At 35.5% G+C, this 25,304-nt stretch overlaps 1 protein-coding gene and 1 pseudogene across 5 annotated transcripts in view; both read right to left on the bottom strand.

The window, feature by feature from the left end:
- SUPT3H (SPT3 homolog, SAGA and STAGA complex component) overlaps positions 1–25,304 on the bottom strand; it is a 502,007-nt gene that overhangs the window by 126,061 nt on the left and 350,642 nt on the right. The gene's annotated exons all lie outside the window — the stretch shown is intronic.
- On the bottom strand, positions 5,744–6,486 carry LOC150007079 (large ribosomal subunit protein uL30 pseudogene; annotated as a pseudogene).

The raw sequence follows: 25,304 nt of genomic DNA on the forward strand, positions 1-25,304 counted from the left end.
GATCAAATTCTCAAGTGGTCTAACTCGCATACCGAATGGAGCCTGGCTTCACTTACGGATTTGGAAGGTCTGGCACCTTTAAAGCAGACGTCTGTAAACCAGGAAGCCTGTCAGTGCAGCAGGGCTGGCTCTGACCATCCTCTTCAAGGACATAAGGAACTCTGCACAGAACAAGGGAGGAATCTCTCTGTGCTGCTACTATGTGGTCCATCAGAGTTTTTTCAATAAGGATTTTTTTCTTTTGAAAATAACTTTTTTTATCTTAAGATTACTTCATCAATTAATTCCCTCTAAGTAAGTTCTATCAGCTCTACCTTTAAATATATCTGGAATAAAGCACTTTCACCACCTTCCACCCTCACCGCTACTGCTCTGGTCCAAGCCATCATTATCATCGCTTCCCTGGATTCCTGAAATGATCTCCCAATAAGTCTTCCTGCTCTCACTCTTCCTCTTCTGCTACCCAACTCCTGCCAGTATATTCACCACACAATGGCCACAGTAACCTTTTAAAAGATGAAAACTGGATCATACCACTTGGATAAACACTTCCAAAAGTTTCTCTTCCAATAGTTGCCCCTCACAAATAGAACAAAATCCCAAATCCTCAGAATGGCCTGTAAAGCCCCACATTATCTGGTGCCTGATTATCAATCTGCTCTCATCTCCTTTCACGCCCTCTCTCATTCACTCCACCCCCGCTGTACTGGTCTATCCTTACCTTTCTTGAAAATGACAAACACTTTCCTACCCCAGGGCCTTTGAATTTGCCATACCACTGTCCAGAATATCTTAATCCCACATCACTGTCTGGCTTATTCCCTCACTTCCTTCCTTCTTCTTCACAGCTCTTTCTACCATCTGCCACAATAACATGTATTTACTTGTTTATTGTCTATTTCTGCCCAAGTAGAATGTAAGCTCTTCAGTGGCAGAGACTATGTCTATTTTATTTACTGCTAAACCCCCAAAGCCTATACAGAGCTTAACACATAGTATGTAAGTCATAAGTATCGGTGGAACGAATTCATTTATATTTTCCCTACATTCTATATATAGAAAAGTGAATGCCTCTATGACAGGATTTCTGAATCTCGACATTACTGACTCTTTGGGCTGAAGAATTCTTGCTGTGGGGCTGTCCTGTGCGCTGTAGTAAGATGTTCAGCAGTGCAGCATCCCTGACCTCTCCCCATTAGGTGCCAATAGCATCTGCCCACTACTCCATGTGTTGTGAAAACCAAAATGTTTCCAAATGTCCCCTGGGGGAGGGGGCAAAAATCATGCCCGATGGAGAACCACGAATCTGAGGGGAAGGGAACCAACACCGGGTGACTGACTCTACGCTATGTGCCAGGTGCCACACATGGTACTTCACATTAGTTCTTTTAATTTTCCAGATAAGATTCAGTTGAAGGAAAATACTGCAGATATGCTTCCTATTCTTAAAATGAAGAAGCTGTGGCTCAGTTATATTAGATATCTTGTCTAAGCTGCTAAGCAAGTAAGGTGTGCTGCATCATGAAACCAGGTTTGTCTTACTCCAGAACCCATGCACTTTTTACTATGAACTCTCATAAATGGAAGGGTCAAAAGCAGAGACACTTCAATAGATGTGAGGGAAGGGGACTTAGAGCCCTCCAGCTTTCTTTCTCCTTTGAAAGGTATTTCTCAATGAAACATCAAAAATTGCAGGACAGAACTGAAAACCACTGGGCTATCCCATGCTGCCTGACCTTCAAGGAGCAAGGACTGGGCCTCTCTTTCTATCTGGTTTCAAAACAGAGGTAATTTCACATGCGAGACTCACAGTATAACCATGATACTGAAGGAACAATTAATCCCCACACATTAGTCAGAGTGACCTTTAAAAATGTAATCATGTGGTATCGTTTCTGTCAATCCTTCCTTGGTCCTGATTATCATGGTCTGTTGCAAAAAATGACAGGGTTATCTGTGGCATGTGTATGAAAGAGCGCTCCTCACCCGTGGTCCAGAACAAATGCTGCTACTTTTAACCCTCCTGAGCCAATATCATAAGACCTGCCCTCGCCTCTCATCGGAACCCTGTCCCCATCTGAAAGCTGTGCCGTTGCTGCCAGGAGTGGTGAGTGGTTGTAGAGATAACTGCCTCCAGGATGGATGAGAATGGCCAGTTTATAGTCTTCATTACCTATAATTTATGTTGACAGTTTCAATCTCTCAGTTTATAAAATATTTTTAAAATTGGCTCTTCCTACTGAACTTTGAGTATTCTAACTAAGAAGGTATCCTAGTAAGATGGCTAAATTATTCATTTAGAAATTTTCAATTGAAGGAAAATACAGCTCTAAATAAACTTTGAAAAAGACGGGGATGTCAGAAAATGTCTAACAGTAAATCTGAATCACACATGATTAAAAACCCAAAAGGAAGAAAAGATGAAACTGTGAAAAGATGAACAATGAAGTCTATTACATTACGCACCAGTGAAGAAATGAAGTCACAAGTCTAGGAAAAATTCTCAAGGGAATATATTATAAAGGAAAAATAGGCTTTTACAACTGGGCACCATCTGAGTTAAGATTAGAAACAAAACAAACCAAATTAAATTGTTTACTCCCCTGAAGAGAATGTTCTTAATCATTTTAAAGCTGAAATTTCTTTTCTCATAATTGGCTGAGTTGTTCTCATGAATCAGAAATGAGCAAGTTCATCAACAGAAGCGCACAGAGACGGATCTAGCTGACAGCACGAGCTCACACGGAACAAAAGGAAGAGAATCATTTCCTGAGTATGCCAAAACGTAATCACTGGAGAAAACCCAGAAACAGATTTGACCAAATATAACTATAGTGAGAATACAATAGAGAATAATGAGATACAACTGCTATCCTAACTGCTTTGTTTCAACTGTAATAAATGCAAATTCCAACTTAACAGGAGAAAGCAGAAACGCCTACACATTCAGAAAATCAATGTCTATTTTCAATTCTTACTTTTAAAAGTCTAACCAGTTAAAAAATAAACAAAAACAGAAATCTTCTTTAAAATAATTGTGGGTTCAAAATCTTTGAAAGATAAAGACCTGCAGATACTTATCTCCTAAACAGCCCTGGCTGGACTTAAATTCAGTATTTCAAAGTAGCCTGAATACTATGACAGCCTCTTGGGCTCAAAGAATGCAGAATAGCAAAATCCCCTAGAATCATAAATACAAAACCTATAATTATGGTTATTTAACAAAATAGTTTCTGTTAAGATATTTGATGATGAAATTCCCATCCTCAGATGTCAGTGCCCAAATTTTAATCAGCCTTTACTCATGAGTAAATGCATTATAACTGTTATTTGATTAAATGTCAGTGGCCATTAGGCCCAGCTCTTAAGTAAGAAGGCTTAATGAAGGCATGCCACAGAGGGTGTGGAACGGATTACAAAGAAAGATGCAGAAACGAGAACTGTTTTAATAACTTGGTGATGTGAGGCAGTGGTTCACCTCAAATAAGGCAACCACAAAAACCTTCAAGAAGCAAAGGACAGCTCTGGCAGCAAGAAGGGAAGATCAGAGGCGGTGAAATGGGTGAAGTCAAGTAAGGAGCAAGCATGGCACAGGACAGCAGCATTGCTAGTTTTATGTATGTTGCCTTTTTGATCTTCTCAACAACTATGTGTGGTAGAAAGATCAGCTATTATCATCTCCATTTAACTGATGAAGAAACTGAAGCTCACTAACTCTCTGTGGTTTTTTAAGTATCTTATTTTAAAATAATTTTAATTTATAGAAAATTTGCAAAAATAATACAGAGAGTTCCTATGTACTGTTCGCCCAGTCTCACCGCCCCTACACTTCTCATCCCTCCTGACTTCAGAAGCCAAGCAGGGCCAGGTCTGTTCAATACTGTACTTGGAGGAGTTTCTGTGGCTTTTCATCAAGGAGGACACACTGCTAGACCGATTTAAGATTACTACTCCAAAACCAGTGCCCTTTCCACAATTTCACTGACTCCTATAACAAAACTCCTTACTCAAATGTAAAGTTTTCTATGTGAATATAGATAGAATAACTCAAGTAAATTTTACCCAAGTAAAATTATCCAAGGAACTCAACTAGACATTACTAATTTGTGTTACAACTGTAGAGACCTAGAAGACTTGCATTAATCTAAAAAATTCTACCTGAAATGCACTTTGGTGGCTCTGATAAGAAACAGACTTAGTTTTTATAGAACTCAAAGCCCTAAAAATTGAGCTATATGTAGTTTTAATAATATCTAGAAATGCATCCTAACATGATTAAGTTATTTAATAAGATATAAGTGAACACATGCCGCAGAATTATCTTACACAGTGCCTTCTGAAGATACACACTACATTTTCTGAGTATTTTTAAAACTGGGGGCTAGCAGTCAATGTTAGATAGGAGTTCCAATAACTTGCTCTCTCATATATGCTGTTCTTTCTTTGACTAGTTCTGACTGTAGTCATAATATGATTCCAAACTAACTTCTATGTGTATGTATATCTTTAGGAATTTAGCCATTCCGTCTGTTTTATAAAGAATCATTTTTCAAAGATAGCCACTATTTCTTAAAGACAAACGTGCTGGCCTTGGAGGCCATCACAAACCGTTCCCAACAGTTCCAAGCTATAAGATACTGCTCCAGTAAGGGATGTGAGAATCAAAAACATTAAGTGTCTTGTCTATGGTAACAAGGATACCATGGACAAGAATAGGGTTATGGAACTGTGATTTAATGTCCACCTGTCTGACCCCAACGCTCATGCTCTGGTCATAGTATCATGCAGGCTAAAGAGAGTATCAGAAAGAAGACAGGCATACCTCAGTTTGGTAGAAGATTTAAAAAAAAGTCTTTCTATAATGAAGACTTTATAATCTTTTATGATGACTGACATCCACAATTAGAAAAATGATGCCAAGGGAACATAAATGTTACATTGGCTGAACACCAATGTGTACACTATTAGTGTGTAGCTTTTAAGTGAGAGCACATTATTGTGACATAAGCATGGGCTCATATATCTGGGAAGGTCATCTTCTTCCAAAGAAGGCTCCAGTGGAGAGGAGCAGGATGATGGGGAGAGTGGGAATAGCAGAGGTTAGTTAGCCAGTCAGACCAGTCCAATAATCCTGATGATCACTGGGGCAACCGGGGCAACGGGTTTAAACACCAGATTGCCCAAATGTTTCTGGTAAATGAAGCAACACTAAAATGAATAATGAAAATCTACATAATGAAAATATGACCTTGTCAAAATAGTGAGTTAAGATTCTTTACAGCACAAAAGCAATCTTCTTAGAATTCTTGATATTGATGTTTTCCTTGTACATTTACATTATAATGAAATAAACTACAATTTGATTATACAACTTTTAAGAATACTCCTACTGTACCGCATCAGGTATTCCATAAGTATAGTTAAACGAAGCATGCCCTGTTACTTTGCGTACCCTCCTTTGCATAGTAATCTGTAGAGGAGGTAGAAAAAACACACCACCCAAATGGTACCTATTTTCTATAGCACAGTATTTTAATTTCTTAAGTAGCAGGATGGATATTTTGATTAACAACAACAAAAAAATCTAGAATCAAATCCCTTCTCCTACCTTCCCCTGGAATTTTAGGGACAGGAAACATACTGATAAATGCTGAATGATTTCTTCAACATTTTTTTTTTTCAATTTTAAAGCAGTCACTGTTTATTAACTGACCAGATTACAAAAATAACCACAATAGATACTTCAGTTTATCCTTCTAATAAGCCTGTTGAGCTGGTCTTCCCTGTTACCAGCATCTCCACCTTCTACAGAATGGGTGGTCTTTTTCTTTATCCCCCCTTGTGGAGAAGATAATTTGAAGGGCCACAGGAAGTTGTCTGCTTCTTTAAAGCGTTTTACAACAGTATAGATCTCATGAATTAGATCCTCCATGCAGATGATGCCTTATTTATCAAGAGATAGAGCAATCAATGCGTTATCTGTGAGGGCAATTCGTTTTTTGTTGATTTTGCCATTGCCATGCTTGTAGACCAATTCATTTACTGACTTCAGGTTTGGGTGCCCCATGCAACGTATGGTTCCACAATCCTCAGCATGTTCATTGAAGCCTTGTTGAGGTTAATGAAGGTGCCATTGAAGATCTGGCGAAGGCGAAGAAGCTGCAGCACCTTTCGGACCTTTGGGCTCACACGATTGATACCTCTGATCCTGATGACAAATGCCAACTGGGGTCTCGCAGGTACATAGAAGGAGCCAGCTCTTCTTGCCACACTAGCCATTCGAATCTCAGTTCTGTACATCTGCCTGTACTCCTTGTGATAGTGCTTAGCTTTTCCATAGATAAGTTTCCTCCTTGCCTTTCAAAGAATCTTTTGCGCAAACTTCTTTCTCAGGCGCTTGATCTTCAGCTCTGCGAAAATCCTTCACTTTTTCTTAAGGGTTTCCAGCACAGCAGGAACCTTTTTCTTCTCTTCTGCAGCCTCCATGGTTCTAGCTGGAAAAAAGGTCTTAAACCTTTTGATGTTTATAAGTTTTGATATGCAAAACTCTTTATATGAGATTTAGGATGAAACATATTAAGACATAAACACTTGTCCTGTCGCTATGATAGTTCTTTGAAAAATATTGACCACATGACAAAATATTCCTTCAATATAAAAAAAGGCTTAACTTACCAATTACCTGCAGAAGAATTAACAAGGGAGAAACATCGGTGTGCCATGTTAAAGGGTTTATCCTTGTAAACGTGAAGCTTTGGCACTGACAGGGAGAATCCACACAGAAGCCGTGTGAAAGGGCTTGGACAGGCCATCTCTACAGCACCCTTGACGTATTAAACATGATGAGTTCAAATGACAGCTAACAATGATCTACTCTCAACATGTGGCACAAAAAAAGTTGTTTCACCACTTATGAGTTCATTTTGTTGGCAAAAACTAAAAACAGACTGTATGAGAGAACCTACATTTGTACTAGCACCAGGCAAAACAGAATGCAATCACTGTCAAATAGATGGGAACTATCTAATGCCTTCTACTTGTGACTGTTAACTAAAGCAATTTTTATATCAGACCAGGTCTACTCTAAGACACTAATTACTTTCTAGAAGTATATTATTCTTGATTTTATCAACCTAGGGGGCTCATTTACAGGGTTTACTAGTTAAAATATTTTGGCTGCACACAATATGACCCCAAGTTATAGTTGCTTGAGCAAGATACAAGTTTACTTCTTTTTCATATAAATGAATTCTGGAGACAAGTAATTCAGGCTTTCAGGCTGGACATAACACCTTGGTGATGCCATGAGGGCCTCTGTCTCCTCCAGTATCTACTCTGATATTTCTAAGCTGTAGCTCCCCTCCCCCCATTTAAAAAAAGTTATTTATTTCCTGTCACACCACCCATTTGACTGAGATATAATTGACATATAATGTTGTGCAGGCTTTGTCCTTGACTTCATGATCCAGAATGGCCTTTAGAGCCACTTCCCCTGTAACAACGATACCGCTATTTAATCTATGGGGTCAACTTTATGCCTCCCGTGCCTCACACAGGAGGGTGCTGATTTAGGGAATCAGGAGGCCTTGTGATGCTGATAATGAAAGAGAGACTGTGGCATTGATATGAATCTGCACTTTTATAATAGAGAAAGGAAAAAGAATCCCAGTATTGTTCTTCAGGGAAGTTAAGTGTTAGGAAGAGCACTATCTCCTCCTCAAGATGCTCCTTACCATAGCAAATTCAGTCCAGTACAAGAAACCTAAGAAGATGTACCATTGAACTTTACAAATAGAAAAAACCACTATGCAATTCATACAAATGCTCAATACGAAATCCGTCTTTTTAAAAATGAGTAAGATACACTCTAAAAGCTATTGGCAAATTTTTAAAAGAGAAGTATATCTAAGAGACTATAATAGTCAAAGGCATGTAAATGTTCTTTGAAAACAAGAACAGAATTTGAAATGGATGTTAGGGTCACATAAACATACATGAGCAGAAGAAAAGGAAAACCTCATAATCAAATAATGCCAGTTATTTGTAAACCACCACAGCCTAGTTCTTTTCCACTGTCCTAGTCTACACAGAGTCAGTTGTTAGGTAAAACTAGATATTCTACAGTACAGGAAAAGTCTTGGTATTCTGATTATAAGGAAATAATAGTGAGGCTTCAGAAATGTAGGTATATTTAGTGGATATGTTTTAAACTTCCTTTAAGAAAGTTAGTATCTATTTTTCAACAGCTAATAAAGGTAGCAGACACCTTCAGCAGGTAGGAATTGTAGACATGTCTTTACATATTCCTTGAGAGAAGCCTGCTTACCCTGTACCATTAACAGAAGAAAGAAAAAAAAACCCTAGCATTTTCCTAATAAAAAGAAATCAGATTGGGTATGCTTGTGACACTTCAAAGAACACATTATGTGGAAAAACGAAATAAACATTTAACCTGGCAAATGAAAATGGATTTGGAGCTTCAACATATTTGGCAGACTGGTAGAATTAAATTCAAGTCAAGTATGCAGAGAGACTAATATAGTACTTAAATATTTGCTTAAGTGATATAGTATTTAAAATAACATATTTGAAGAAATGTTTTTGTTGAAATGTTTTACAGTTTTAGTGAGGCTATTTTTTAAGAGAAAAGGCTTGACAGAAGAGCATTTGATTTTCTTTGTTATTCTGTGAACTTTAGTGGGTCTTTTCTATATTTATTTTTCATTAGCCATTTTCCTTTAAGTCTAAGAGAAACTGTATAGTAGCCCCTGTATCTTTAAAAAGGAAATTAGTTTTAATTATGAAAATCATTTTCGAAGTAGAACATTTTGAAGCAGACAGTCTCAAAATCAACTCGAGTACATATGTGCACGTGCTACAAACGATGACTGGACGCCTGTCTGCTGGAGCAGGGAGTATGGCGCTGTCTGTCTCCTCTCACTGCCCATCCCTGCAAAGTCGCCCACAAACCTCCTCGTTAAGAGTGGCACAGCACAGCCCTGCCTTCCAGCCACACTGCCAAGTTCCAGCCCTGGGCACCTGATGCAAGGTGGGTCAGTCAGAGGCCCTTTTCTGAGATTTAGGATTGGTAATGCAGAGTTGAGTCTGCCTCTCTCCAGGTGATGAGGCCGAACTGGGAGCACCTGCTGGTGGTATGTTATCCACCAAGTAAAAAACATAGCTCAACAGGGAGAAAAAAATGAAGCCTATGTAGAGAGAGAAGCACAGATCAGAAACAGTGATCAAGTAATTGATTTCATTGAGGTCTGAGCTGTAGTTTCAGGGGCTGAGCTGAAGTTCCATTCTTGAGTTGCTTAGAAGATACACATACTTACAAGAGAAATTTGTCTATATGTAAAGTATCTTTCAAACAATACATCAAATGGGTTATAAGTGAATTTATAAATTTAGCTTGTCATCCCTAGTCTCTGAATGAATCCATGATCTTTAAACAGTCTGTACATCAAACACAGAAAGAACAGTAATAACTTTTACTGAAGTATAACTTCTATGACAACTTTGTATCATCATCCTGGAAAAAAAAGTGACCTCTTTCCTATATGTAAGGAATACTTCTTTTATTTAATGGCACACTGAGGTAATATGCATCTTTAATTTACCATCAGGATACTGCCAGTAGCTAGACATAAATTATATAAAAGCCTAACCACAACAATCATTAAGTCCTTTACTCACTAGGAAATATGACCATCCTAAGTAACCTTATAAGAAATCATGGAACAGAATAAAGAGCCCTAAAATAAACCGAGGTCTCTCTGGTCAATTGATATTTGACAAAGGGGAAGGACATAATATGGAGTAAAAATAGCCTCTTCAACAAATGGTGTTGGGAGAACTGGACAGGGACATGCAAAAAAATGAAACTAGACCACCAACTTACACCACACACAGAATAAACTCAAAATGGATAAAAGAATTAAACGCAAGCCGTGACACCATAAAAGTCTTAGAGGAAAACACAGTAAAATTTCAGATATCCCATGCTGCAACATTTTTGTCGATATATCTCCTAGGGCAAGGGAAATAAAGGAAAGAATAAACAAATGGAACTACATCAAACTAAAAAGCTTCTGCACAGCTAAAGAAAACATCAAAATAAAGAGGGAACAGACTATAACGGGAAAACATATTTGCCAAGGACATATTGGACAAGGGTTTGATCTCCAAAATACATAAAGAACTCATATGACTCAACACCAGGAAGATAAACAGTCCAATTAAAAAATGGGCAAAGGACCTGAGCAGACATTTCTCCAAGGAGGACATACAGAGGGTCCATAGGCATATGAAAGAATGCTCAACATCATTAGCCATCAAAGAGATGCAAATAAAAACCACAATGAGATACCACCTCACACCAGTCAGAATGGCCATCATCAAATCAACAAACATGTACTGGTGAGGATGCAGAGAAAAGAGAACCCTAGTGCACTGTTGGTGGGAGTGCAGACTGGTGCAGCCACTGTGGAAAATAGTATGAATTTCCTCAAAAAACTAAAAATGGAACTGCCTTTTGATCAAGTGATCCCATTGCTGGAATTATACCTGAAGAATCCTGAAACACCAATTCAGAAGAACCTATGCACCCCTATGTTCATAGCAGCGCTATTTACAACAGCCAAGTGCTGGAAACAGCCTAAGTGCCCATCTGTAGATGAGTGGCTCAAGAAACTGGTGCATTTACACAGTGGAATACTACGCAGCAGAAAGAAAGAACTCCTACCTTTTGTGACAGCATGGATGGAACTGAAGACTATTATGCTAACTGAAATAAGCCAGGTAGCAAAGGACAAATACCATATGATCTCACCTAATACAGGAACCTAATGAACAAAACAAACAAATGAGCAAAATAGAACCAGAGGCATGGAAACAAGGAACAGACTGACAGTGACCAGAAGGGAGAGGGTAGGAGGAGGAGGGAAAGGGGGAGGGTCTAGTCAAGGAACTAGTATAAATGACCCATGGACTTGGACAACAGGGTGGGGATCGACTGTGGGAGAAGGCGGGGTGGGGCAGGGGAGAGCAATGGGGGGGGGAATTGGGGCAACTGTAATAGAACAACAATAAAAGATAAAAAATAAAGAGAGGGAAAAATCAGGTGGAGGTTCCAAATTGTATTAATATTAGTCACTAATACCAGTAGTTCTTTGTTTCTAGACAAAATAAGCCTGATAAAAGAGTTTCTAGAGAGGACAAGCAGTTCCGCCTCACTGAAGACCTGTAGATGTGTAAAAAGTCATATTTAAAACTAAACTACAGAATCCTCCAACTTATAAATATAGTATATCCTAAAAGTTTGTTTTAAATTCAGAATGCATCTTCTCAGAGGAATACTGTCTTAAATGGTGTTTAGGGTCCTAAGTATTCTACAAAAACCTCTGTAACCCGTATGCAGCTGGACTATGCTCAGCTTATTTGGAGATCAGAAGGGGCATAATTAGTTAAGAGAATTTTATCCTCTTTCCACATGGACCAGTATTATGCAAAGTTACGAAAACACAAAGTTGGTGTTTGATATCTTCTCACTGAAATCTCAATCTCCTAGCATTTCTCGAATTTTCTCTTTCCCATAAGCACCCAATAGAGCACAGCACTTACTGTTGTCTACTCTTCAAATTTCTCTAAGGTTTCAAACTACTTCTCCTCTACTGCTTGCTGACCAAAGTTCTTTAAACAAGTTCTTTTCGGCTAATGACTAAAAGGTAAGCAATCTGTAAATAACTGAGTGTCCTTGGCCCTTCAAGGATTTTATAAAAATTTTGAAAGAAACAGTTATCTCTTATCAACTATGGTTTTGAAAAATTTGGATTTATGATAATGAGATTTCACAGCTGTAAAACAAATACGATAAAGCTGTTATCTTTATAAATGTGTGATTCAGTTTACAAATGACCTGAAATGGCCAAAGGAAGGCAAAAATAGAGCAAAATATCTTTGTCAGCCTTGAAGTAAGGGAGGCTCGTAACCACATACAATAAAACTCAAGAAACTTCTTCCAGATCAAGGCCAGATTGAGAGAAATATGCAACTTTCCCTCTACTTTGCTTTCCAAGGGAGTGCGTGCTCCCAAGAGTTTTCTTCCTAGTACTTCCATTTCGTACCTGTGGTCCCTGCAATGTCACCTCATCTCTGTACTTCAGGTCCTCATCTGAAAGGAGGGAACCTACCTCATGTTAGACTATAACATGAGTTAATACCAATGTCAAGGTTTATTTATTATTTTACTTTTTTGTTTGTTTGTTTGTTTGTTTATGTTTTTAATGTTAGGGTTTAGAACAGTATCTGGCATGTAGTAAGTCCTATACCAGACTCTGCTTTATTACTATTATACCTATTTCTCTGGTATGTTATAGTCTCTGGAGTAGTGTGAACACTACCCCACATCGCCAGCGTTTGTTACAGAAGCTGGCATCCAGTGTGCGGTCAAAGCATATGTGTCACATGGAAAAAAAAAATTTAACTCATTTTTGAAGTTGACAAATTGAAATAAAATAAAGTTGACAAATTGAGACACAGAGATTTAAGTTTCCCCTGAATTTGAAAATAAACACTGAAAGATTAAAATTCAGGTAGACACTGAAATTACAAATAAAATATCATTAAAGAAAATGTGCAGGAAAGCATAAGCAACAGAAGAGTAAGTAAGATAAAAATATATCTGCTATGTCAACAAAGGTAAATAGGGTAATATCATCAATTGTAAGAAATTAAAGAAAAAAATCTAAAGATTTGGGGCAAAACACAAACCTCTGCTGTATATGCTATTAACTGGCTAAGAAAAATTAGAAGTAAAGACAGGCAATGCTAGGTGTTAACAAGCCTAGCCGTTAATTCAAACAAGAGAGCCAATGTCTACCGATGAAGGGTCCCTCAACGGCATGAAAAACTTCTGAATTTCTCTTTCCTAATGTAGGACAACTAAATTATATGGTTGGATATTAAAGGAGATATTTACGGTAACATCACAGCAATGAAAGACTTCCTTTTAATATACCTCTTGGGTTCTATTTGATTAAGTAGGAAAAAAATGTGGGGTGTCCCAAGTGACTGATTAGGATATAAAATAGTGAAACACCTATTTATATTTATTTTTAATTAGAAAATGAAATACATTTTCAATGGCCTGACATTGATACTCTCTCAGTCTGTATGTTCAATAATTTACGTGCTGAGTAAACTATCTGAAGGAGAGCAATGCTTACGCATGGACAGAGAGCTGGCTGTGACAAAGTCATACATTTCCTCAATTTGAGGATGTTGCAATTTCTTTCCCCTTACTTAGAACAGGAGGATGTCTTTTTTGTGCTAATATATAAAAAAAGACCACCAATAGCAGAATCTGTGCAAAACTTTAAATAGAGATGTAGAATGAACATAAAAATACTCTATACTACCCAAAGATTCAAGCCAAGTTATTAAAGGTGATACAGAACTAAGGAGAAATGAATAGTTTTCTTGTAAAAGACAAGTGTTATAAATTTGCTGAACTTTTCTGTGATGATCATTGGATACTACTAATGGATATTTCTTAAAAACCACAATTTATGTACTACTTTACAGGTAAAAGTAGTAAGAAAATATGTGCTTTCCAAATGATGAAGCAACTGTGATTTACAAATGTTTGGGAATATTGTCAATATTATTAACTTGTTTGTTTATATAACATATTTACTAAGCATCTACAATGTAACTACACACTCTTCTGGGTACTGGAGCTACCGTAGTAAAAAAAGAAAAAATAAACAAAGCTCTTGCTCTTCCAGAACTTACATTCTAGTGGAGGAAGACAGACAATAAACAAACATATAAAAGATTGGATGTTAAATGCTATGAACAGAAGACAGTGGAGTAAGTGAACAGAGAAAGACCGAGTAGGAGAGGTACCCTTTTGTCTTAGGCTGTTCAGGCTGTCCTAACAAGGTACCACAGACCGGTGGTTTAACAACAAAATGCATTTTGCACAGTTCTAGAGGCTGGAACTAGCAAAGGCAGGCTCTGTCTGGGGAGGCTCTCTTCCTGGGCTGCAGACCACTGGCTGTCTTCTAATTATGTCCTCATGGGGCAGGAGAGGTCTGTTGTTTCTTCCTCTTCTTAGAAAGGTAATCCCATCATTCGAGGCTCACCCTTATGATCTCGTCTAAACCTAAGTATCTCCCAAAGGCTCGTTCTCCAAATACCAGTACATAAGAGGTTAGGGCTTCAACTTCTGTATTCGTGAGCAGATGCAATTCAGTCCAACTATTGCATGGTTGGGGCGGGTCTCTCTGATGCTGGTATCTGAGCAGAGATCTGACAGAAGTCAGAGGGCTAAAGAACAGTAGCTGAAAAAGTCCGCAAGTGGTAATGTGCTTGTCCAGTTAGAGCTATTACTGAGAGCTGATATCTGAGGAAAGATGGAAAACTGACCAATGTACAGGGTGGGGCAAAAGTAGGTTTACAGTTGTTCATATGGAAAATAATACAATTATTAATAAGTAATAATACGAGAATAAACTCTGTTTCACGTACTCACAACTGTAAACCTACTCTTGTATCCTGTATTTGGCAACTTAAAAGGTTACTAGTGCCCTGAGCAAGAGTAATTTCTATAGCGTGTTGGGAATGAAAAAGAAATTCAAGTGGGTTTGAAAGAGAATGGGAGGAGAGCAAATGCAATCTTTTTTGAGAAGTTCTAATGTGAAGGACAGCAGAAAGACGTAGGTGGAAGTGTTTTTGTTTGTTTTAAGGCAGGGGAAATCGTGTAGGGGAATTATAGCAAGTATCAGATGTTGTGGTAGGAACTTGTGGAAGTGCTCTTTGTATTGCTTCTCTTTTTCTCAGAGAAACAGGAAGCAAGGTGGAACAGGAAGCAAGGTGGAACAGGAAGCAAGGTGCCAGCAGAGCTGCAACAAAGAGAAGTGCAAGAGGTCTGATGAGAAAGATTTACATTGTTATCAAGGTCAGTGGGACAATAAGCTCACAATAAGGATGTTTTAAAACTGCTGGGAAACACTAAGGGCTATTTGAGGTCCTTAGTTATAAATTTGATGTGAGACTTGTCAGCTTGATTGTGTTTTTCTCCGGTCATGTTCTGCTACTGGGGTACATAGACTTAACATAGTTATGAAATAAGCAACAAACTGGATTTAATCAGAATTGGGATTTTGCTAGGGCAGGTGTAAGTGTAAGCTCCCAAATTTTTTACTGATCAGGGTCTGTAATAAAACAAACAAACAAACAAAAACCTATAGATTAATGATGAAAAGGAAGTGAATACTAATTAATAATGATGAACTGACATATATATATATATAAATCTCCCTACCTTGTCCATGAATCATTTACAAAAAGTCACCAAATATTAGGACATTAAATAAATTCTAATAAATTCCAAAAACTAAAAATAATATCCAACAATCTGACTACTATGCAATAATGCAACTAAAACATCTGATAGAAGTAGAAACAAACAAAACATCCAGACACTTGGAAAATATATATCTCTATATTTTAAATATTTTCCTATATAATTTAGGCCAAAGGAAAATTCAAAATTGAAATTAAAGAGTATTTACAAAATAATATTTAAATAATAGAAATGTTACATATTTTTCAAACCTGTGGGCTATAGCCAATTCTAGCTAAGAAGAAACTTTATAACTTGAATATTTCCACTTTTAAATAAAAATTTTACTCTTAAAAATGAATATATTTAATTTTTTTAAAAGTGTCTTTGTTCAATTATTTTCTTAGGATAGTATCTAGAAATGCAATTTCTGGATCAAAGGACATAAAGGTGTTTTTCTTTTAAAAGTGATAGATATTGATATTGCCATACTTCTTTCCAGAAACCTGTAGCAACTTATAATTCTTGGTACAATTTAAACAAAATACGTTTTCTAGCTTAAGTAAAATGTTATTTTTCCCTAGTTTGGTTGGTCTCAGGGGGTGGGCAGTGGGAGTAGGAGATGAAATTCAATATTATTAAAATGTATTAGAAATGACTTATAAATTTTCTTATAGTTGTCTTTTGATTCAGAGAATTGACAACTTTTTGAATAACTCCTGAATATAACCAGCTGGCCTACAGTCATTACAATGTATGGAAGTTTCCAGATCTCACAAAATTGGATGAAATGATTTAAAAGAACTGCTTAAGGTGATGGGAAAAATTCACCCAAATTTCACTTGAAGCATTTTTTTTTAATAGAGAATGATAATTGTCTTATTAGGCTATTTTACTTTATTAATTATAATGGACTCATTCGTAGGGCCATAAGAAACAAGTCTTCCAAGATTCAAACATCTTCCCCACTACGCCACTGGATAATACAAACTTTACACAGAGCTTTTGTCGAGGATAAAGGGTCTCAATCTTTCTCTTTCTTTTCCCCTTTTCCCTCTCCCTTCCTCCCCTCTCTAACTCTCTCTCTTCCAGTCTCTTTCTCACTTGGAAAATATCTCCAGATTCAGTAAAGAAATACAGTAGTATGCTTGGAGATATTTGTGTATATACTAAATTTTTGTAAATAAACACTATTTTTAAATTATTTAAAAGTTCTGGTAGAACTTTTATATAGTAAGGCCTTTTTCTTTTTTCAAAATAAAAAAGTTATCCCAGGGATTCATAATTTTTCTGTAGTGCATTTTTCCCAAAGGTAGTCACTTCTGTACTTAAAGCTTCTCCATTTTTGAGAGCAGGTCTATAAACTCATTATTAATGACTGTCTTCTATTTGAGGTGCAGAATTACTACTAGAAATGGCAAAACAGTGTCATGTGTACATGAATATAAAAGCCATAGTACTGACTGAAACAATTAATGATGAATATAATTTATCATTGAATGTTAATTCTATCCCATAGGCTATCAAATATAGTATAAGAAGCAGATAAATACAAAAGTAACTTCGTGAATCTGGTTAATTATTCTTTAATGTTAAAAGGATTGAATGAAACAAGTTTGGTACTGCATGAAGTAGAATGAGTGGAGATGCAAAATTTCCATGCTACAAAAAAATTCTATAGTAATTTAAGGCACCTGCAAATTCAAACTATTTTCAAAGTATAAATCAGCCAATAACTACAAGAATTGTCCAGAAAAAGTATTTAATGGATCTGAGAGTTGAAGTACGTCATTATTTGAAGATGCTAAATTATAAAACCTTATAATAGCAAATACATGAGAAAAAGTAAGTAATATTTATTGCCAAATGTTCTGAATTGGCACCTAAATAGTGGACCAATAGTCACAGATGGTATTCGTGCATTTGAAAAAAAAAACTATTTGAAACTGGAATTGATGCTTAGTATCACCCTGTAGACAAATTTGGACCATTGTAAGTCAATACTGAAGTGTGTGGTTAGAAGAACTTCTATAGCTAGAACTGTGGAAAAGCCACAAGTATAATTTGAACAGGAAGTTATTCAAGCAATGAAAACCATTAGCAAGTGGCAAACACCTGTACAAGATTAGCAGAACTCCTGATACAGAAGTTCTTGAAGGAACTTTTTACATCTTTATGTGAGTCAAAAGAAATGACTGATTATATATATTACCTGGAAACTGCATTCTTTAAGCAAAAGAGAAAAAAATTCAAATCATCCAAAGGATTGATTAATAATATTCACATATACCAGCTATAAAATTATACCTATTTTACTCACATTATTTGGACAAATATTTGATGAAAGTTTATGATTTCGAGTAACTGTGCTAGGTACAGAAGATATGAAAGTAAATATCATAAGTCCATGCTCTTAGGAACTTGTTTAGTAAGTAAAACTAAGCAAACACAACTAGTTATAATTTATCACATACTAAAATATTTCAGCTGAGATGTTGCTAAATAGAGAAGGCTCAGGGAAAGGGAAGAAAAGTGAGCACCTATTTAGGGAACTACAAGTACAAGGGGTTCCTTAAGTACTGTGTGTATGTGCATGCATGCAAGTGAGTTGTGAGTGTATGCATGGTTTTGAGAATCGGGAGCAGGAATGGTAGAAGAAAGATGAGGATAAAAAGACTGGCTGGGTTGACACTATGCTAAAGAGTTGAGACTCTTCTGCGCAGAAAATGGAGACTCATGAAAAGCAGAAGCCTGGACTGATGCTTTATGAAAAGGATAGTTCCCAGCAGACATCCCAACACAGTGGATTACATCCATCACTAAGTATTAGAGCTTAACCTAGAATTCTGATTTCTGCATGAAAAATACAGTGATCTAGGAATAAGTCTAACTGCATTAAACAGCTTGCTTTTCATGATTTACCATTAAGTGGTAGCAATAATAAAAAATGAACTGAAGGTAGCTCCTTCACATAGATACAAACAAAGGAATAGGGGGAAATTATCTATACCAAACAAGCAATGATCTGTTAATTCCATTAAATAAACTAGAGCAGTACAAAGACCAAAATCTTGCCACAGAATACATTTATTTTCATATTTAGAAGTACTAACTTATTGAGATTAAACCAATAAAGATAAATACAAGCCAGACTATGTAACAACAATCTGCCCACCTACTGTGGGGAATGTGGGTGAAGGAGAAAGAATAGTGAAATATAATCCACAAAATATTTAAGGCAAAAATATTTTGGTTATTACAACCACCACAATTTGAGAACTATAAACATTAAATGTAAATCAGTGGTAAATCTTGTGGTGTTCTTAAATTCGATGATATTTTAAAACTCTTTCTCTGCCAAGGTGTTTTATAAACAAGTTGGTATACTGATCTCTAAGAAAACCCTTGAAATGTATCTTTTAAAAGAGAAAGATTTCGTTTTAAAAAGAACAAATTGAAATTATTTGAGAAAGAAAATATTGATTCTATAAAAAACTTAATTGAACAGTATAATCAGATGTGTTAGTCAAATATCCATTTATGCAAGACTCAACACAGCAGCCCAGGAACGTCTGCACACCTTCATTACCACTGGTAGACACAAAAATGCTTCCTTTGTAGTGCCCATTTGTATCTTTACTCTAAGAAATAATTCTCTGCTTTACTAACGCTGAAACTCCTTGATGTGAGGAAGGTGAAAATAAATGGCAATCGTTCCTATATTTTCTGACCAAGTCCTGATTCAAAATACTCTGTCCCCATCAAATCAAAAGTCCTGATTATTGTTTCAAAGCTGTGGCCATGCATTTTGCTCCCCAGTAGACTAGTTAGTGAAAGGACAGGAAAAGGAAATCATTTAAATTTCACCCAGAAACTAACAGCAAAACATTCTAAATAGGTTTGAGGCTAGAAGACAAAATGGGAGTGATACTAAAATTTTATCATAAAGATGGCAGTCATTTGACTTACCTTGCTTTAAAATTTTTCTATAGCAAAGCATAACTCAAAAGATTAAACACTGTATAATGTTAGAGAATGATTAAGCCAAAAGCTCCAACCACTTCTAGTTTCACAACTGGTAAGTGAGGAGTTCCAATTAAAGCAGAAGTCCGATCCCACACTCAGTTAGAGCTTCTCATTCACATGGTTACGGAGGGCCTAAAAGAGTCCTTTGAGAGCCATCTGTCAAATATGACGTATTAAGCTATAGAATGATAGGGACCTGGGTAAGAGTTATTGAATGTTGTATTTTTGTAAGCTCTGTAATTTCTTTTTATGTAATTGAAAAATGTTATTTCCAGAAGACACCTTTCTTAATTTTAGACGAGTTTTTACAGCAGCGTATATATACATGTTCACCATTACATAATTAGAAGACAGCTACAGGTGTGGATAAAAAGTAATTTGGTAGAGTGTATCAAGTCACAGTGGAAATCAGTTTCAGAGTTACATATTACTCCTACCTTTGGGTTCTCCTAAGGTCATGTAATACTCCCTGTTCTGCAATTTCTAGGCCAAAAAACATATACTAGATTATATTAATTCTGCTCTGTGTAGCTAAAAATAGCAAGTTTTTTTTTTTAGGAGTTTATACTAATATTCCCTAAAGAATGATTTTATAATATTTTTAAATTATCTGGACAAAAATAACCTTCAAAGGAATAACAAAAACATAGTAATGTATTCTCCTGACGGATCTCTTTCAGAAACTAAACTGGACACGTTACGCTGCTTCATGTTTTAAAATGTACCCTAAATATGTTCTCTTTTACCTTGTGTCCTTGTCAGCAAACCACACTAAGGCTAATTCTATGGCCCTATCTAAAGTTAATCCTAAGAATTCTTAAAGAATATGCTTTGCTTTAGAATAAACTAAATTTAAAGTAAAATAGCAAGTGAAACAGAAAATATATGGCTTCATCACACAACCAATAATCTACTAAGAAGATTCAAAATTCAAGATCAATTATAGTAATACTAAAACAGCCACTATTTCTTGAGCCTGTAGTTCCCTTACCACAGTACTTAGTTATCTTCTGATTTGCCAGTTATTACTATAGATTGTGAGGGCAGAAACCGCATTTTGTTTTTTTTAGTCATAACCTCAGGACCTAGTATATTGACTGTGTTATAAGACTCCCAATAAGTAAATGCTGAACAAATTAAAGAATGGAAGGGTTAAATGGATGGATGACTGCTTGAATTCAAAGAAAATAATTTCTATGCATTCTACCATGCTGTCTGTTAAGGAAAATTTCCTAGAGATCTGAACAGAGTCAAAGTTATAGTGCAGCACTAAGGACCCTCGTGGCTGCCTTTCCAGCTCCATCCCGTCTTCTTTAAGCTCCAGGGATCCATGGTTTTGAGAGGCTGGCTGACTACTCCCCTCAGCTTTAGGGATGAAGCATATGATTTAGGCTAAGACAATCAGAACATGTCATCTTACTAGCTACTGTGGGTGGTAGGGGTTTGGGGAAATCTTGTGATCTAAGCATTTTCAGAGTAAAATCTTGGGACAAAGGCATTCTTCTCTCTGTCAGGACCTGGAACTTCTACAGCATGAGTGCTCCTAGGAGGTTAGTCAGTCTAAAGATTAGGCCAACAAAAACAGAAAAGGGCAGGAAAAAGAATTATAGGGAAATGAAGCTATAATTCCAATGAACCTCAATATGAAACCCTGTTTCAAGCCAAATCTACTTCTGGTTGTGTACCTGAATGTACACATTTCCCTAATTGTTTAATTCAATTTCAAATTGGCTCTTTGTTTATTGCAACCAGAAACATCATACAAAATGTTAACTGTTTAAAATTTCTTCATTATAATAGCTCTGAATAGAGTTAGCTGACATAGTTTTATATTCCTCTACTCCTTAATTGTATAATCCAAGCCTATATAATTTGCTTATTGAAGCATATCTGGAGCAGTACATATAAAATAAATGCTTCTGATGGAAAAAAAAGAATATAAGAGAAACTATTATTTTGTAAGGTATATAAATGTCTAATCACTATGTTATAAACCTGAAACTAATATATTGCATGTCAACTGTAACTGGAAAACAAATTTTTAAATATTAAAATTAATAAATAAGACAAACTAAAAAAAAACCTTGAATAAAGGAACTCAATTGAGGATTAAGAGAAACATAATATAAATGACGAAAGTGTAAAACCAAAACAGCATAAATTTACTTATTTGATTCACTTGTAATCTCATTATCTAATGACAACCACCGGTATTTAACATGTTGGTATATTTATTTCCTTCCAGTCTAAACTTCTGTGTGTGTGTGAATGTAAACATTTCCTTATCACTGGACTGGGTAAGTAGGGTTCTCCTGTTCCATTTTCATGATTATAAATAATACTGTGATGAACAGCCTTGTGCATATGAATGTGCATATGAACAAAATTTCTGATTCTATTTTTAAAGAAAAATTTCCAAATATGGGTTTACTTGAAGTTTATGAATGCTTTTATTACTTCTAACTGATATTTTAAAATAGTTTCTACTTTTTATCAATCTTTATTTCCACCAATAGTTTCAGTGCATCCAATTCCACCTTGCTCCTAACCATTCTATAAACAAAAATGGCACTAGTTCGTTAGAGGTAAGCAGATATTTTGTAGTTTATTTTTATTTCTTCTGTAATTTGTCCATTCATATCCTTTGTCAATTTTTCTACTGAAATGTTATTTTATTATTGACTAAAAGGTTTATATAAAACATATTATCATATTTTTAATTATTTGCCTTTTAACTGTTCTTTTTTTTTAATGACATGCAAAAACTAGGTGATTTTTATATGATCAAATTTGTCTTTCCTTTGCAATTCTCCTCACCCCCTACACACCCCAAACTGCGCTCTAAGTATCCTTTCAGAAAATTTTAATAACTTAGATTTCCTCTCTTGAAAGATTCACAATATTTATATACAAAAGCCTCTGAAATGTCCTAAAAGGAACCTCTTAATTTAGGATTTCACAAATCTATTGAAAACAGGTTACTGCCCCTCAGCCCTGGCCCCACAGTACACCTGTTAATAACTTGAGTAGGAGTTTTTTGAAAGTCTTGTTTAGAAAAGAAAGACTAGAAAAGCCTTCCACATCCCCACATAGATTATTTACCTGTGCTTATTTCTGTTCTGTTAATAGTATTACTTTTTATACCTAATTATTGAATCCATCAGGAATTTATTTTTATGCAAGTATAAGGTTAGGAACAATCATTATTTTCTTTCCAACTAGTTACCCAACTATTTTGCATCTTACTCCCAATGATCTCAAATTCTACCTTTATTGTGACAATTTTTCTCTATAATTAATGATGTCGCTTATTCTATTCATTAAGATGCTTTTGGGATTTTATACCAGTACCATACTATTTTTATGTTAGTAGTTTTATGGCGTACTATACATGGTAGCATAAATTGAACTCTGCTACCACTCTTCGTTAGTAAACATTTCTTGGTTATACTTATCATTTTATAATTTCAAATAAATTCTAATATTATTTTATAGTTTTTTAAATCCTGCAGAGATTCTAGTTAAAATTATATTAAACTAATAAGTTATATTGGGAACTGAGACATTTATAATATTTAATCTCTAGGAATATAATGTTTCTTCATGTATACACTCCTCATACCTCAGTCCATTATTAAATATTACTTCCATGTTTCCTTTACATTTCTTGTTAACATAAAATTTACCTGCCAATAAACTTTTTCTTGTATTAATTTTATTGAATTGTCATTCTCCTTATTTTTGTTTACTACTACTGAAATATGAGGGATACTGTACTGCTATTTTTTAAGCATCTATATGATTTAATGAAGACTTTAATTGGTTCTAATAGTTTATAGATTCTCAAGAATTATCTAACAAAAGTATATTACCTGTATATAATGAAAATTTTTGTTTCCCACATATAGTTATCTATGTGCTTTTTTTTTTTACTGGCTAGTACAACTTAAACTCTGGCAAATAAAAGTGTTAACAGTGGGTATTCTAGAATTTAATGAAACTCTGATTATTATTTTTTGCTTAAAAAAAAAAATCCTCACCAGAGAATATGTTTATTGATTTTAGAGAGAGAAGAAGAAGAAGAAGGGGGAGAGAGGGAGAGAGGGAGGGAGGGAGGAAGATGGAGAGAGAGAGAGAGAGAGAGAGAGAGAGAGAGAGAGAGAGAGAGAGACAGGGAGATGAGGAGAGGAGAGGGGAGCAGAGGGGAGGGGAGGGCAGGGAAAGGGAGGGAAGGTGAGTGGAGGGGAGAGGAAGGGAGGGGAGGGGAGGGGAGGAACTTTGATGTGAGAGAGAAACCTCTCGTAAGTGCACTGACCTGGGATCAAACCCGCAACCTAGATATGTGCCCTAACTAGGGATGAAACCCACAACTTTTGCCATCTGGGATGATACTCCAACCAACAGAGCTACCAGGCCAGGGCAACTCTGTTAATATTTTAAAACTATAATGATGATGTTAATTTGAGTGAGATATTCTTTATCACAATATGGAGGCATGTTTCAATTTCTAGTTTACTGAAAATTTCTAAAAATAATAGGAAGTGAATTTTGTCAAATATCTTTTAACCATCTACTAAAACTATCTTGGATATTCTCCTTTGACCTAGTTATCTGATATATAACTATATATAATATATTTTCTAATACTTAAGCATACTTGAACTCATGAAATAAATCTTTCTTCATCTTGGTACAACACTCATATATATGACCAAATAAAGATTGCTAATATTTTAAGATTTCTGAATCTATATTCATAAGTGAGATTATATTGTTACTTTATAAAATTTAATGAGTTTCCCTTTTCTTCTATGTTCTGAGATGGTTTATATAGCATAGTTAACTATTTCATGAATTTTTAAAAGAACTCTTTCATAAGCTGTTTTGGATTCAGAAAGTTTTGAAGACATAATACTTTAAAAACATTTAGCATTTCTTCCAAGGTTGCTGATGTATCCAGATTTTCTATTTACCATTGAGTAAAACTAATAATCTATATTTTTTAAGGAAAAAAACACTATTCCATCAAGATTTACACTATATTATTAAAGAAGTACATGAGAATTGATTTCTCAGTGTATGGTTATACCCTTACTCATTGCTAATTTTTAGCAGCTATTTTTCCTCTGTCATAAATTCATTCTACCTTTGCTATTTTTACAAAGAATTTCTTAAATTGGTAAATTTGATAACTTGTTTTAACTTATGTGTTCTTTATATTTTCTTTTTTTCTATTTATTTGGATGTAAAATTTCTAATTTTAGTTCAATGTTTATTTTATTTTCATTTTCTAAATTTAATAATGAAAAGCTTAAAAGTTAAAAAGTTGCCTCTGTTAAATAACATTTTGTCCATACATAACTATTAAATTTTATATATATTATTCTCATTACTGTTCTTATCTAAATAGTCTGTGGTGGCAATTTTTAATTTATTTGTTATTGGTCCATTAGTTGTTTTTATGTTTTGTTTTTTTTTAAATTTTCAATTATTTAGGCTTTTGCTTGTTTAATCTCCATTATTACTTTTCAAGTTTTCTTTTTTTTCTCTGGTAAGGTAATATGCTTAGAAATTTGTACATTTTTGGAATCTGTGTTTGTCTGTGTGAGCAAAACTTCTCATGGGCAGTTAAATCATGGTGCTTTGCCATGTTTTTCAATTGAAAAAATAATGAAACCCTTCCTTTATTGATGATATACAGACCCACTGTGTAAAACCAAAGTTCTCTGGCTGAAGAAGATGTGTGTGTGTTGGGGAAGGGGCCGATGGAGGCTAGAGCCCCGCAAAACCTCTGCTCGCCTTCCCTAAAGAGCACCATGGAATCTTTGGAGTTACCTGGGTAAGATTTTAAAACTACTACTCATTTCTAAAATGTTTTATATGCATCTATTAAACTTGAATTTTTATTAAAACATTTTTCCCCAAGTCA

This window comes from Furipterus horrens, unplaced genomic scaffold, assembly GCF_987537825.1.
Source record: "Furipterus horrens unplaced genomic scaffold, mFurHor1.1.pri manual_scaffold_6, whole genome shotgun sequence".
In the NCBI taxonomy this organism is placed as follows: Eukaryota; Metazoa; Chordata; class Mammalia; order Chiroptera; family Furipteridae; genus Furipterus; species Furipterus horrens.